Genomic DNA, 12,466 nt, shown 5'->3' with positions numbered 1-12,466 from the left:
ATATGTTTACAGAAGATGACCGAAAGACAAAAAGCAAATGAGGCTACTGAAGCCGCCTGTAGAAGAGTAGAGTCAGTGTTCTTAATGCATGACCACCTTTCACAGACTCCAACTCGGCGGAAAACATTCAGGAATATGCAGTACTTCAGAGTATACATTGAAAGAGAGAAGAAACAGACATACTGACTTACATACCCTATGTTACTCCTTAAATGGGGTTAAAAACAGAGGTTATGTAAGTGCTTATGTAAGTGCTTGTACATGAACGTAACACGATTAGCAGAAATAAAAATACCACGGAACAGTATTCTTTTCATGTTCTAGTTTACGGTTCCTCTAATCTAGGTAATGAAAGTACAGAAGGAATCTTTTCCTTTGTCTTTCGCATATTCAGAGATATATGACTTAACGGTATACTGTCTGGCAGTCTGTTAACTATTCGTGATGACTGGGTGTTGAATGATGTCCTTAGGTTAGTTAGGTTTAAAGTAGTTCTAAGCTCTAGGGGACTGATGACCATAGATGTTAAGTCCCATAGTGCTCACAGCCTTTTTTTTCTGTTAACTATTTTTGCATTAGGAATACCTCTCCTCCAGTGTGGCATATGTCCATTGGAATATGGAAATTTGCTAACGTCAGGATATCAGTATGATCATTAAGTGGAAACTCTGAAAGGGATGTAAATAGGAAACACTAGTAATCGGACAGGCAGAATCCCTTTGTCTCAATTCCCATGAGGGTGACTTTTATCATTAGTTATATACGTCACTATGGAGTACTACAAGACAGCATTTATCTTTCGTATCCGGAAACGTAACTGAGAGATTAGGGAAGGGCAGGTATGCAACAAGCTGCCGTCGATACATCACAATCAAAAACTTTTGAAATTACAGAAGTGATAGCAAAGCTAGATGTGTCTTAACTTATCGTTTTCTGAAATACATTAGAACGTTGTATCCTCGAGCTAAACAACCTTCGCTCATTACTGTATTAACAGTCAGTTCATTAAGCTGAAAGGTTGCTCACAGCCATGCAGTTCACCACAGCGGAACTGTTGCTCTTTTCTAATTAATCGATAAAATTTCAAACAGACCCGCTGCTGGTTACCAGGCAACAGACTGTTACGCTTCCGAGAGCGCCCTTCGATGTCTTGAACGAAAGTGTATTACAAATTGCTGGCTGGCACAGAAACGTCCTGACATGGGGTAAACGTCGGAGCAAGACAAACAATGTGCCAAAGTCAAGTACTGAAGCAGAGTCAAGAGCGAACTTAAAGAGTTTCGCGACTCCTCGAACAACTAGGTCGGTAGACACCCCAGCAGTTCAGTCGACATGGGGTGATGGAGGGGGGGGGGGAGGAGGGGGGAACACAGCGGTGCCTTAGCGCGCAAGGAATCATGCTGCCTTTCGTCTGAAGTCACTTGCAGCTGCAGCTACTTACAGGTTCTGCAAACTAGGTGCACGACAGAGAGTATTTCAGTACCGGTACTGAATAGCAAAGAAAAATATCGACCTTTGATGTTAGTTAAAAAAGGTTCCAATTACTAATTTTTTATGTAATTTAAACGCATCATTTTCTGAAAACGTCATATAACTACACCAGTTGAACATACACTATGTGATCAAAAGTATCCGGACACCTGGCTGAAAATGACTTACAAGTTCGTGGCGCCGTCCGTCGCTAATGCAGGATTCAATATGGTGTTGGCCCACCCTTTGCCTTCATGACAGCTTCTACTTTCGCAGGCATACGTTCAATCAGGTACTGGAACGTTTCTTGGGGAATGGCAGCCCATTCTTCACGGAGTGCTGCATTGAGGAGTGGTATCGATGTCGGTCGGTGAGGTCTGACACGAAGTCGGCGTTCTAAAACATCCCAAAAGTGTTCTATAGGATTCAGGTCAGGACTCTGTGCAGGCCAGTCCATTACAGGGATGTTATTGTCGTGTAAGCACTCCGCCACAGGCCGTGCATTATGAACAGGTGCTCGATCGTGTAGAAAGATGCAATCGCCATCCCCAAATTGTTCTTCAACAGAGGCAAGCAAGAAGGTGCTTAAAGCATCAATGTAGGCCTGTGCTGTGATAGTGCCACGCAAAATAACAAGGGGGCACACTGGACTCGCATTCGGGAGGACGACGGTTCAATCACGTCTCCGGCCATCCTGATTTAGGATTTCCGTGATTTCCCTAAATCGCTCCAGGCAAATGCCGGGATGGTTCCTTTGAAAGGGCACGGCCGACTTCCTTCCACGTCCTTCCCTAATCCGATGAGACCGTTTACCTTGCTGTCTGGTCTCCTTCCCCAAAAAACCCAACCCAACAAGGGGTGCAAGCCCTCTCCATGAAAAACACGACCATACCCACAACGTGACATCGGATGGTCACATTGTGTACCGTGATACGTCACTCCATACAACGTTAGTCCACTGTTCAGTCGTCCAATGTTTACGCTCCTCACACAAAGCGAGGCGTCGTTTGGCATATACTGGCGTGATGTGTGGCTTATGAGCAGCCGCTCGACCATCTAATCCAAGTTTTCTCACCTCCCGGCTAATTGTCAAGGTATTTGCAGCGGATCCTGATGCAGCTTGGAATTCTTGTTTGATGGTCTGGATAGATGTCTGCGTATTACACATTACGACCCTCTTCAACTGTCGCAGTGTGTCAGCCAACAAACGAAGTCAACCTGTACGCTTTTGTGCTGCTCGTGTCCCTTCACGTTTCCACTTCACTATCACATCGGAAAAAGTGTATATTTAGCAGTGTTGAAATGTCGCGTACAGACGAGTGACACAAGAGACACCCAACCACCTGACCACGTTCGAAGTCCGTGAGTTCCGCGGAGCACCCCATTCTGCTCTCTCACGATGTCTAATGACTACTGAGGTCGCTGATATGGAGTACCTGGCAGCACAATGCACTTAATATGAAAAACATATGTTTTTGGGGGTGTCCGGATACTTTTGATCACATAGTATATTTGTTACTTGACGAACGTAGCTGTTGAAAGAGGGGAGTGGGGGGAAGGTTATCATTATCTAACAAGGGAGGCTACCTACGAGACCTATTCGGAAGGTAAGTTCCGATTGGTCGTGAAATGGAAACGATAATGACAATCCGATGATGCTTTGCACAGATATGTTGAGCAGTATCTGTAGTATTTTTATCGATCGCATCACGTCTGTCTGTTCAGTTCTGACAAGGGAACCTCCCCATCGCACCCCCCTCAGATTTAGTTATAAGTTGGCACAGTGGATAGGCCTTGAAAAACTGAACACAGATCAATCGAGAAAACAGGAAGAAGCTGGCGTTGATACACTTCATTGCTTGCAGCTAGGGTGTCTATTTAATTATCATTTCATTTCTAGCAAAGCTGCATGGTCATTGAAGGTAACTGTTCTTTCGGGAACAGGTACTACCGTCATATATAGTTAAAAAAATATGGGTTCCCGGCCTTTGACCTTCTTGTGCGAACGCACACGCTATGCCCGAACTCGTACGGGACTTGGTAGATTAATCTGCCACGAGTACTAAGTATGATGGGCAAACATCTATTAGGCGCACTACGAATGTAGTGTTGTGGACATGTTGGGAATGTGGATCTCACGGGGAGCGTGCAAGGGATAACTCCCTGCAGACGCACTATCCTCTGTGCCCGCGGTGGCTCAGATGGATAGAGCGTCTGCCATGTAAGCAGGAGATCCCGGGTTCGAGTCCCGGTCGGGGCACACATTTTCAACATGTCCCCAATGAAGTGTATCAACGCCTCCTTGCAGCTAGGGTGTCTATTTAATTATCATTTCATTTCTAGCAAAGCTGCATGGTCATTGACGGTAACTGTTCTTTCGGGAACAGGTACTACCGTCATATATAGTTATAATCAAATTTGTACGGAACCATAAGTGTGCGAGCATTACTCACACCCGGCTAATTTTTCGACACGTCCCCATGACGGGTAGGGCACGCATTCCACCGCTTCGGACATGTATGCAGCCACAGTGACGAGATTTTTATGGTTGTGGGAGCAAACACTTCTCGACGGTGGTTTTCACGCCTTCATCACTCCTGAAACGCTTGCCTACCACCATTCGCTACTCAGAAAAGTATGACAGGACGATCCTGCAAGACGCCAATGCTGCGGCCGTCTTTGCCGTCCTATGATGCAGCAAGAAGCTGCCAACTAGTGATCATTTGACCAGACAAAAGTCCTGCCAAATTTCAAACCGATTGGTACGACGGGCAGCGCAATAATCCTGAACATACACCAGCACGGCGTCGATGGCAACATTACGAGGCGCTCTTGGGTGTATACTGCGGACAGCGCAATAATCCTAACGCCGTATGTTAAGACTGCACCCCTTGACGTACGGCAGTCTTGCATAGCTTTATATTCTCCCGGTAAGTTCGGTCTCACAGCAATATTGTACCTACAGTTGTGACACTTCATTGCAAGTATTTCACAGCACATCGCCCTCCCTTCCATATGCGCTCTTTAAGCCAGGATCCAGATGTGCCATGACTGGCAAAATCCTCGCCCTTTCTGTACACAGATGACGCACCACAAATGGATTGATAACCCTAGTTCCCATCTGCTCTCAAACAGCAGGCTTGGTAAAGATGATCGATCTTGTTCCAAAGTTCTCGAGTTACAAAGATGCATTACAGAGAAGACAGGAGTCACTAGAACAATGGTTCAAATGGTTCAAATGGCTCTGAGCACTATGGGACTCAACTGCTGAGGTCATCAGTCCCCTAGAACTTAGAACTACTTAAACCTAACTAACCTAAGAACATCACACACATCTATGCCCGAGGCAGTATTCGAACCTGCGACCGTAGCAGTCCCGCGGTTCCAGACTGTAGTGCCTAGAACCGCACGGCCACCGCGGCCGGCCGCTAGAACAATGAAACACGTATACTGCCTACTTGGTAACAGGAAGATTCAGTCACGTCTCACTGCAAACCGCTTGCGGGATTGTCCATTTACTTAACGACGGGGTGTATTTTCGTATTGTCTGACTGCCTGGACTGTGGGAAAGCATCAAGAAATAATAATAATTCATTTGCTGCTGCAGACATAAACAGGATTAACATCGAAACAGTGTACAAACTCGAATAGAGACCACTACATCCGTTATCATTCGAAGTGAAGATAAATTAGCGTACAAAGAGTTATTGAAGCGTGCAAGATACAAACTCAGAAATGGGACAGATTTTTTTTTTTCTTTTTCTTTTTTTGCCATTCCACTCACAGGACAAGTTATGCACCTAACACTGCCACCCAAAAAATATGAGTGTAGAGAAGACATGTACAGAAATCACAAAGGGATATGGCGCAGTGGCTGGGAGACTGAACACGAAGTCGAGAATACAGACGTTTGAACCGTCGGCCGATCATCAGGAATTAGCCGAACATGGGACCACTGTTGCAGCCAGATGCCCCGTAGATCGCGACGCTGCACCACTCGACCAGTCGGTAAAATGGGCACTCATAATACACTGAGATGACGAAAGTCATGGGATACCTCCTACTATCTGCCTGGTGTAGCGCAGCTGTACCACGTGGCATGGACTCAACAAGTAGCTATGAGTCCCCTGCAGAAATATTGAGCCAGGCTGCCTCTACAGCCGTCCATAATGGTAAAAGCGGTTGATAATGCAAGATATTGTACACCAACTGGCCTCTCGATTCTGTCCCATATATGTTCAATGGGATTCACGTCGGGCAATCTGGATGGCCAAATCATTCGCTCGAATTTTTTGGGGGAACATGAAGTCCATAACTTGCTGCAAATAGTTTCCAGCTAACCGAAATAACCATTTTGAGTCAATGATCGGTTCAGTTGGACCCGAAGATCCAGTCCATTCCATGTAAGCCCAGCACATAACGTTATGGAGCCACCACCTGCTTTCACAGTGCCTTCTTGGGTCCAGGGCGTCGTGTGGTCTACACCACACTCGAACCCTAGCATCAGCTCTTACGGACAGAAATCGGGACTTATCTGAGCACATCACAGTTTTCCAGTCGTCTAGGATCCAACCGATGTGGTCACATGCCCAGGAGAGGAGCTGCAAGCGACTTCTTGCTCTTTGCAAAGGCACTCGCATCGGTTGTCTGCTGCCATAGCCCATTAACACCTAAATTCATCGCACTTTCCCAACGAATATGTTCATCGTACGTCCCATATTGATTTCTATGATCGTCTCACGCAGTGTTGCTTTTCTGTTAGCCCCGACAACTGAACACAAACGCCACTGCTGTCGGTCGTTAAGTGAAGGCCTTCGGCCATTGCGTTGTCCGTGGTAATGACAAATTTAGTATTCTCGGTACACTCTTGACACTATGGATCTCGGAATATTGAATTCAATAACTGTTTCCGAAATGGAATGTCCCATGCGTCTAGCTCCAACTCGCACTCCGCAGAGCCTTTTATGACGCGAGCTGTGACAGTCATTGGTGCCTGTTCTGCTGGCGTCATCTCGCGATGCGGCCTGTAGTGTAAGAACAGTGCAGGAGTTGCGGTAGTAACCAGCTTGCGCTTGTGTGTGATGGAGACATTTAACTTTATCATGTCATCTCTCTTGGACGGCTATGTGCTACGCATGACGCCTGCGTGTTATAGGCAACCACTGATATCACAACTGTTTGCCTTGATGTTGTAACCTGTAAGTGTCCTGAGGTATGAAACTAAATTTATATGTATACATGTTATGTAAGTGGAATCCAAGCCCACTTTTATAGAGTTTTCTGTCCTCCCTAGATCCGATGACGGCGGCTTTGGTATCGCCGAAACCGGTAATCATGGAATAAAAAGAATTCCTGCGATCTTGTCTACCAGTTTATTGTTTTACAACCATCTAGATCGCTCCCACATGAGCACAATGTGCTCCCTACAAAACTTTTATAACTTGTTTTCGCAATACAACCACCATCTGCGTATGGGCATATTACTATCACTTGTCTTATGTCACGTCAGTGTACCCCGATGGCGTGTATGTGTACGAATTCACATTGACATTCATATCCTCACCCTGCTTCACCTTGTTCGGCAGTGTATATTCATTTCTGTACAGATTAGAGGTATTACATCTCTATTTTCACTGCACTGTAGAAACTGGCACATGTTAATCCAAGTACATTCGAGAATCACAATAAAATAATAAACTATAGATCGGCAATTACAAATATTTTTTGAAAGCTCAAGTTATTTCTACGACAGATGACGTACTACTGTTCTGTTGACCATCATCACAAATACAAGTGATTCATTATAGCTTAACTGACTCTTAGTTAACACACATCAGTTTCGCTGTGCAGAATAAATTGGTTTGTGATCATAGTCAGCATAAACGTGCATAAACTATACTTTTAAAACACTTTTGGAACTGGCCAAAAAAATTCTTTTACTGTCATTCTTGTACACGGTAGAAATCAGTGTGCACTTAAATTTAGGTAGGCGCTTTTTGAAAGGAAATTTCCCATGCGCAATGTATAACGTAGCTGCAGGGCTACCTCATCCCCCCATAATGTGATAAAACATGAACATAATCTGCAAAAGTTAGAAATATCGACTCTGTGAAAGTACGATGTCTTTTGACGCGTAGTAACACGATCACGTATGAGTGTGTAATGGCGTCGTTTTTTGAACCGTTTAGAAATTTGAGTCCATGTTGTGGACCTCCGATAAACATTCATTATTTTTTCCCAGTGATTGACTATATCCTAGTCACACCGTAAATTGTTTTAATTGCGTATTGTTACACATTTATTTACTACATATTCGTTGAGACCAACTCTGACCACATTTTCAATTGGCAGAGAGCTTTGCTTTCTTCTTTGCTCAAAATTCCATCATTCTTTTTATATCCATGGGGCAGCGTCTCTTCTTTTTATTTCTTCGTCTCGATTGATCCTATTTTTTCCCAATCTTTTTGAAAGACATCCCTGCCATTTACCCGTTTACGTGATTTACACTCTTCTTATCATTTTCGTTTCGAACCTTTAAGTCCAAGTGCTGGCTTCTTCAATAAGTCTTCTTTCTTTCTATTGCACCTTCACTGTCTCCCTCCACCTTGTTCTCTGTGCTTCACTGATGTTAACTTTAATCCTGATATCAGTTCGCCTACGATATTTCAACGTTTTCTTGCAGCTGAAGCTAACGTTTCAACGCCACCCGACTTCTTTCGTCCAAATGTTCCCTGTTTAGCGTTTTGCATTTTATAAAATACTCTCTTCCACGCTCATAACGTGCCTGGAAAATATAAATCTTTTCTTCCGTGTCATGCTTGAAACTTCTTCTACGCTCTGTCTTGGCCTGTACATCCAGATTTTGCCTCGCTTTTTCTCATGTTACGGATTTCTCTTAAGATCTTTTGTTTCTCGTTCCGCAGCCCATGCCGGTCGTCTTCGTTGAATATAAGGTGGAATTTCTGACTGTCGGCATATGCATTTTGATGATCGCTGACAGGCCCTTCTTTCCACTTACCGTACTTTCTGCAACACTTGTTGTCTCCATGCGAGGCTCTTCTTCGACTATAGCGTACCTGTTCTCCTCCAGCCACTGGAAGTTGCGCACATTCTCTACAGGTGAATTCGTTTTAATGTAGCGATCGCAAACATTGCATATTAACGTTGCTGTATTTTGAGCTGGTTATATAATGCGTTTGTATTGACTAATAATAATAACAATAATAATAATCTTCATTAGTAAAAAGTTAGAAGGGTCAACCAGTGACTGGGCCACTAATTACATGTTGCTTGTCTAACGTCCGATTTTGATCAAATTTAAAAATGTACAATTCTGTCATAATCTACTCATTAAGAGACATAAACTTAGAATAAAGGTTTAAATTAACAAGTCGGTCATCAAAGTTAGAAACAACATGCCTTGTGGCACGGCGCGCAAATTACTCAGACTATATTCATCCATCATCAGATAATGAGAGGGCTTGGCGACTTCCAACAAGCTTCAAACGTAATTTCAAATCCCTGCGTGGGAGTTTTATTCTTTAAAGATCGTCTGGGGGAGGGAGGGCGTTGGGATGGTTGTTGGTAACAAATAATAGGCGACGGCTAATTCGGCTACCAGCCAGGTCGCAGATATTGAAATGTTTCCGTTCTTTTTCGCCACATCTGCCTCAGAATAAGGTGGATCAGGAATTACTAGAAATGCTTGAGCAGGTGACAGGATGAGCAGACCAGAGACAAAATGCAATTGACTGATTGTTTCGTTAATGCAGTTTATAGACAGCATGACAGATTCGCTGCTCTCATTGGCCATCCGAGGAAAATCAACACTGACGTATGTACTGCGCAAGACCATCTTAAAACACCCTTCGATATTCAGTTGACAGATGCGCAGAGATGGTCCAATTCTACGAGCTTGTGGGTCCTGAATAGGACCGCACGTGTCCTTCGTCATTCTTTGACCGAGAGGTCTTTTCAGACAGTTCGGTCTCATCTTATCGTTGTTGCTTTCAGTGGAGGATCATTAACCGCATTCGAACTGGACAAGGCAGATGTGGCTATCTACTGCACAAATGGGGATGGGTTGGCTCTGCAAATTGTGACTGTGGTGCCCCCTCACAGACGATTCATCACATTGTTGCTGACTGCCCTCATCGTACTTTCAGAGGAACTTTAATGGACATTCATCGTACATCGGATGAAGCAGTCAAGTGGATTGAAGAACTAGACATAGAGCTGTAAAATTGTACGAACTTGTGATTGTACATTTTAGTCCTGAAAATATTGTATATAAATGTAAATCAATGTACACATCATACGATAAATAAATAAATCTTAAAACACCATTCATGAGAGACATCTTTTACATGGAACAGAAAATTAGAATCACCTTATGCACTGCGGTAGCAAAATTTTCTTTGAGGGCTGTGGCTGTGACCATAATTTACCATCTGTCAATCAATGTTCACTGGTTCAGCAACTGTTGACTCATTTAATTAGCAAGGAGAGTGTTGTGGCCATATGAATACAAACCTATGCGAAATAACGTAAGACAGGATTGAATAATTATATCAGACAGACCGCTGTCCGAGTCCAGTCTCACCACAAGCGCCTCACTTCGTCCAGAATTACCGACATTGCTTTCCTGTTATCGAGTACAGCGGCCGAAATGACTTTCTCATTCATTTGAGTCTGTTTTGCTACATACCGTTTCTGTCCGCACACCAAGAAGTTCCTCTGGCATACTTCACTGGCGTGTCGACCGAGGCATTCCCAAATGCATTACTAATCCGCAGAGTAAACCTTACCACAAGGACAGGTCAATGTTCGCCATTATGAACATTGTTGAACTCATAAAGACACGATAGTTTGTCGTCAAAATAAAGGCTCTTCAGTGTGTTACAGCACCCAAACTGAGCAACATAAACGAACAGTTATGAATTAATTTCTTCACAAACGCAAATGTCAGTTTGTTTGTGTCTGTGAGTGAGTGAACTGTGTGTGTGTGTGTGTGTGTGTGTGTGTGTGTGTGTGTGTGTGTGTGTGTGTGTGTGTGTGTGTGTGAAGAGGCGCCTTTCTGTTGACCAAATTTGCCACTGACAACTGTATTTTCGTATAAGTTACTTATGCAAATTGCAAAAATCAATCATATAAGGAAATTCTAAAAAGCAATACATCGCTTCTGTCGATGATGAGCGAACGATTGAAACTCGTCCGATAAACTGCGATCAAAAAGTATCTTACGTCGAATACATAATTATTAATATAACATATTTACAAGTAACTGCCTTGCGCGTTACGGAAGAGAAAATCTTTATTATTTTACCCACTTCGGTTGGAGAACACCGCAGCTGTTTTCGTAAATTACGCCATAGAAAATACTACAGCCAGCCACCAGTTTTTCTGAAATGGTTTTATTATAATAGTTTCGGGTAAAAGCACATCGTCAGATGATAGCGTCAACTTCTTGCACGTTTTACATTTTTGTCCTAAAATATAACAAAATATTTGTGATTACATAGTGTGACACTTATTGTACCAGGTGATCAAAAAGACAGTATAAATTTGAAAACTGAATAAGTCACGGAATAATGTAGATAGAGAGGCAGAAATTGACACACATGCTTGGAACGACACGCGGTTTTATTAGAACCAAAAAAATACAAACGTTCAAAAAATGTCCGACAGATGGCGCTTCATCTGATCAAAATAGCAATAATTAGCATAACAAAGTAAGACAAAACAAAGATGATGTTCTTTACAGGAAATGCTCAATATGTCCACCATCATTCCTCAACAATAGCTGTAGTCGAGGAATAATGTTGTGAACAGCACTGCAAAGCATGTCCGGAGTTATGGTGAGGCATTGGCGTCGGATGTTCTCTTTCAGCATCCCTAGAGATGTCGGTCGATCACGATACACTTGCGACTTCAGGTAACCCCAAAGCCAGTAATCGCACGAACTGAGGTCTGGGGACCTGGGAGGCCAAGCATAACGAAAGTGGCGGCTGAGCACACGATCATCCCAAACGACACGAGCAAGAGATCTCTCACGCGTCTAGCAATATGGGGTGGAGCGCCATCCTGCATAAACATCGTACGTTCCAGCAGGTGTTTATCAGCCAGGCTGGGGATGATGCGATTCTGTAACATACCGGCGTACCTCTCACCCGTCACGGTAACAGTTACTGACGTTTTGCTGTCCAGCGCCATCTGTCGGACATTTTGTGAACTTTTTTCTTTGTTCTAGTAAAACCGCATGTCATTCCAAGCATGTGTGTCAATTTTTACCTATCTACATTATTCCGTGGTTTATTAAGTTTTCAAATTTATGCTGACTTTTTGATCACCCGGTACTTACTTTCTGAAAGGCCCTCCTTTGGTTTTCTTTTACAATCCATACTGTCCCATGAAACTAACTCAAAATAAGATGGCAGACACATCTGTTTACATCGGCTGCTGATACTCTGTACGAAAGAGCGTCGTATGTGTATAGATATGTTACTTCAAAGAAACTTCTACATAGTCTAACTGTATAAAAGTGTCTATATTATGGTATATCAAAACGTATGGCTGTTTGCAGTATTTCCTATATGTACTTAAAAGAAATACGCTCAGCCGGGTGGATGCGAAATATCATCTTGGCCGACCAAGGAAAAGTGAAGCCGTCACAGAACGCACGCTGGTAGCTGTGCGGTATTCACAAGTCTGATCAGAGGTCCTCTCAAAAGCGCAAAATCCCTCTGGAGACCTTGCACCAAGTCCTTCGAAAACAGAGTAATATTAACCCAGATTACAGTTGTTGCAAGCGGTGAAACCTGACGAGAGGCGTACATTTTTCTGCGGACGTTCTTGAGCGTAAAAATGGCAAAAGCTATTTCCGTCAAAAATGTTATCGATCACGTCTGGGAAACAACTGAACTGCATGTTCTGAAGTAAGGATGTCTGGAATGAGAAGGGAAAACGTATACACTGGTGAACAAACCGTAAGGGTGAA

The 12,466-nt window shown here is 43.5% G+C and overlaps 1 protein-coding gene and 1 non-coding gene across 2 annotated transcripts in view; one reads left to right on the top strand and one right to left on the bottom strand.

Annotated features, from left to right (window-relative positions):
* Positions 1 to 12,466, bottom strand: part of LOC126199455 (protein O-mannosyl-transferase TMTC2-like) — a 1,057,651-nt gene that overhangs the window by 874,714 nt on the left and 170,471 nt on the right. The gene's annotated exons all lie outside the window — the stretch shown is intronic.
* On the top strand, positions 3,656 to 3,730 carry Trnat-ugu (transfer RNA threonine (anticodon UGU)). Its single transcript has one exon. It is a non-coding gene; the product is annotated as a tRNA-Thr (tRNA).

This window comes from Schistocerca nitens, chromosome 8 (genome assembly GCF_023898315.1).
Source record: "Schistocerca nitens isolate TAMUIC-IGC-003100 chromosome 8, iqSchNite1.1, whole genome shotgun sequence".
In the NCBI taxonomy this organism is placed as follows: domain Eukaryota; kingdom Metazoa; phylum Arthropoda; class Insecta; order Orthoptera; family Acrididae; genus Schistocerca; species Schistocerca nitens.
The sequence above is the reverse complement of the archived record's forward strand: the minus strand, read 5'-3'. Positions and strand labels throughout refer to the sequence as shown.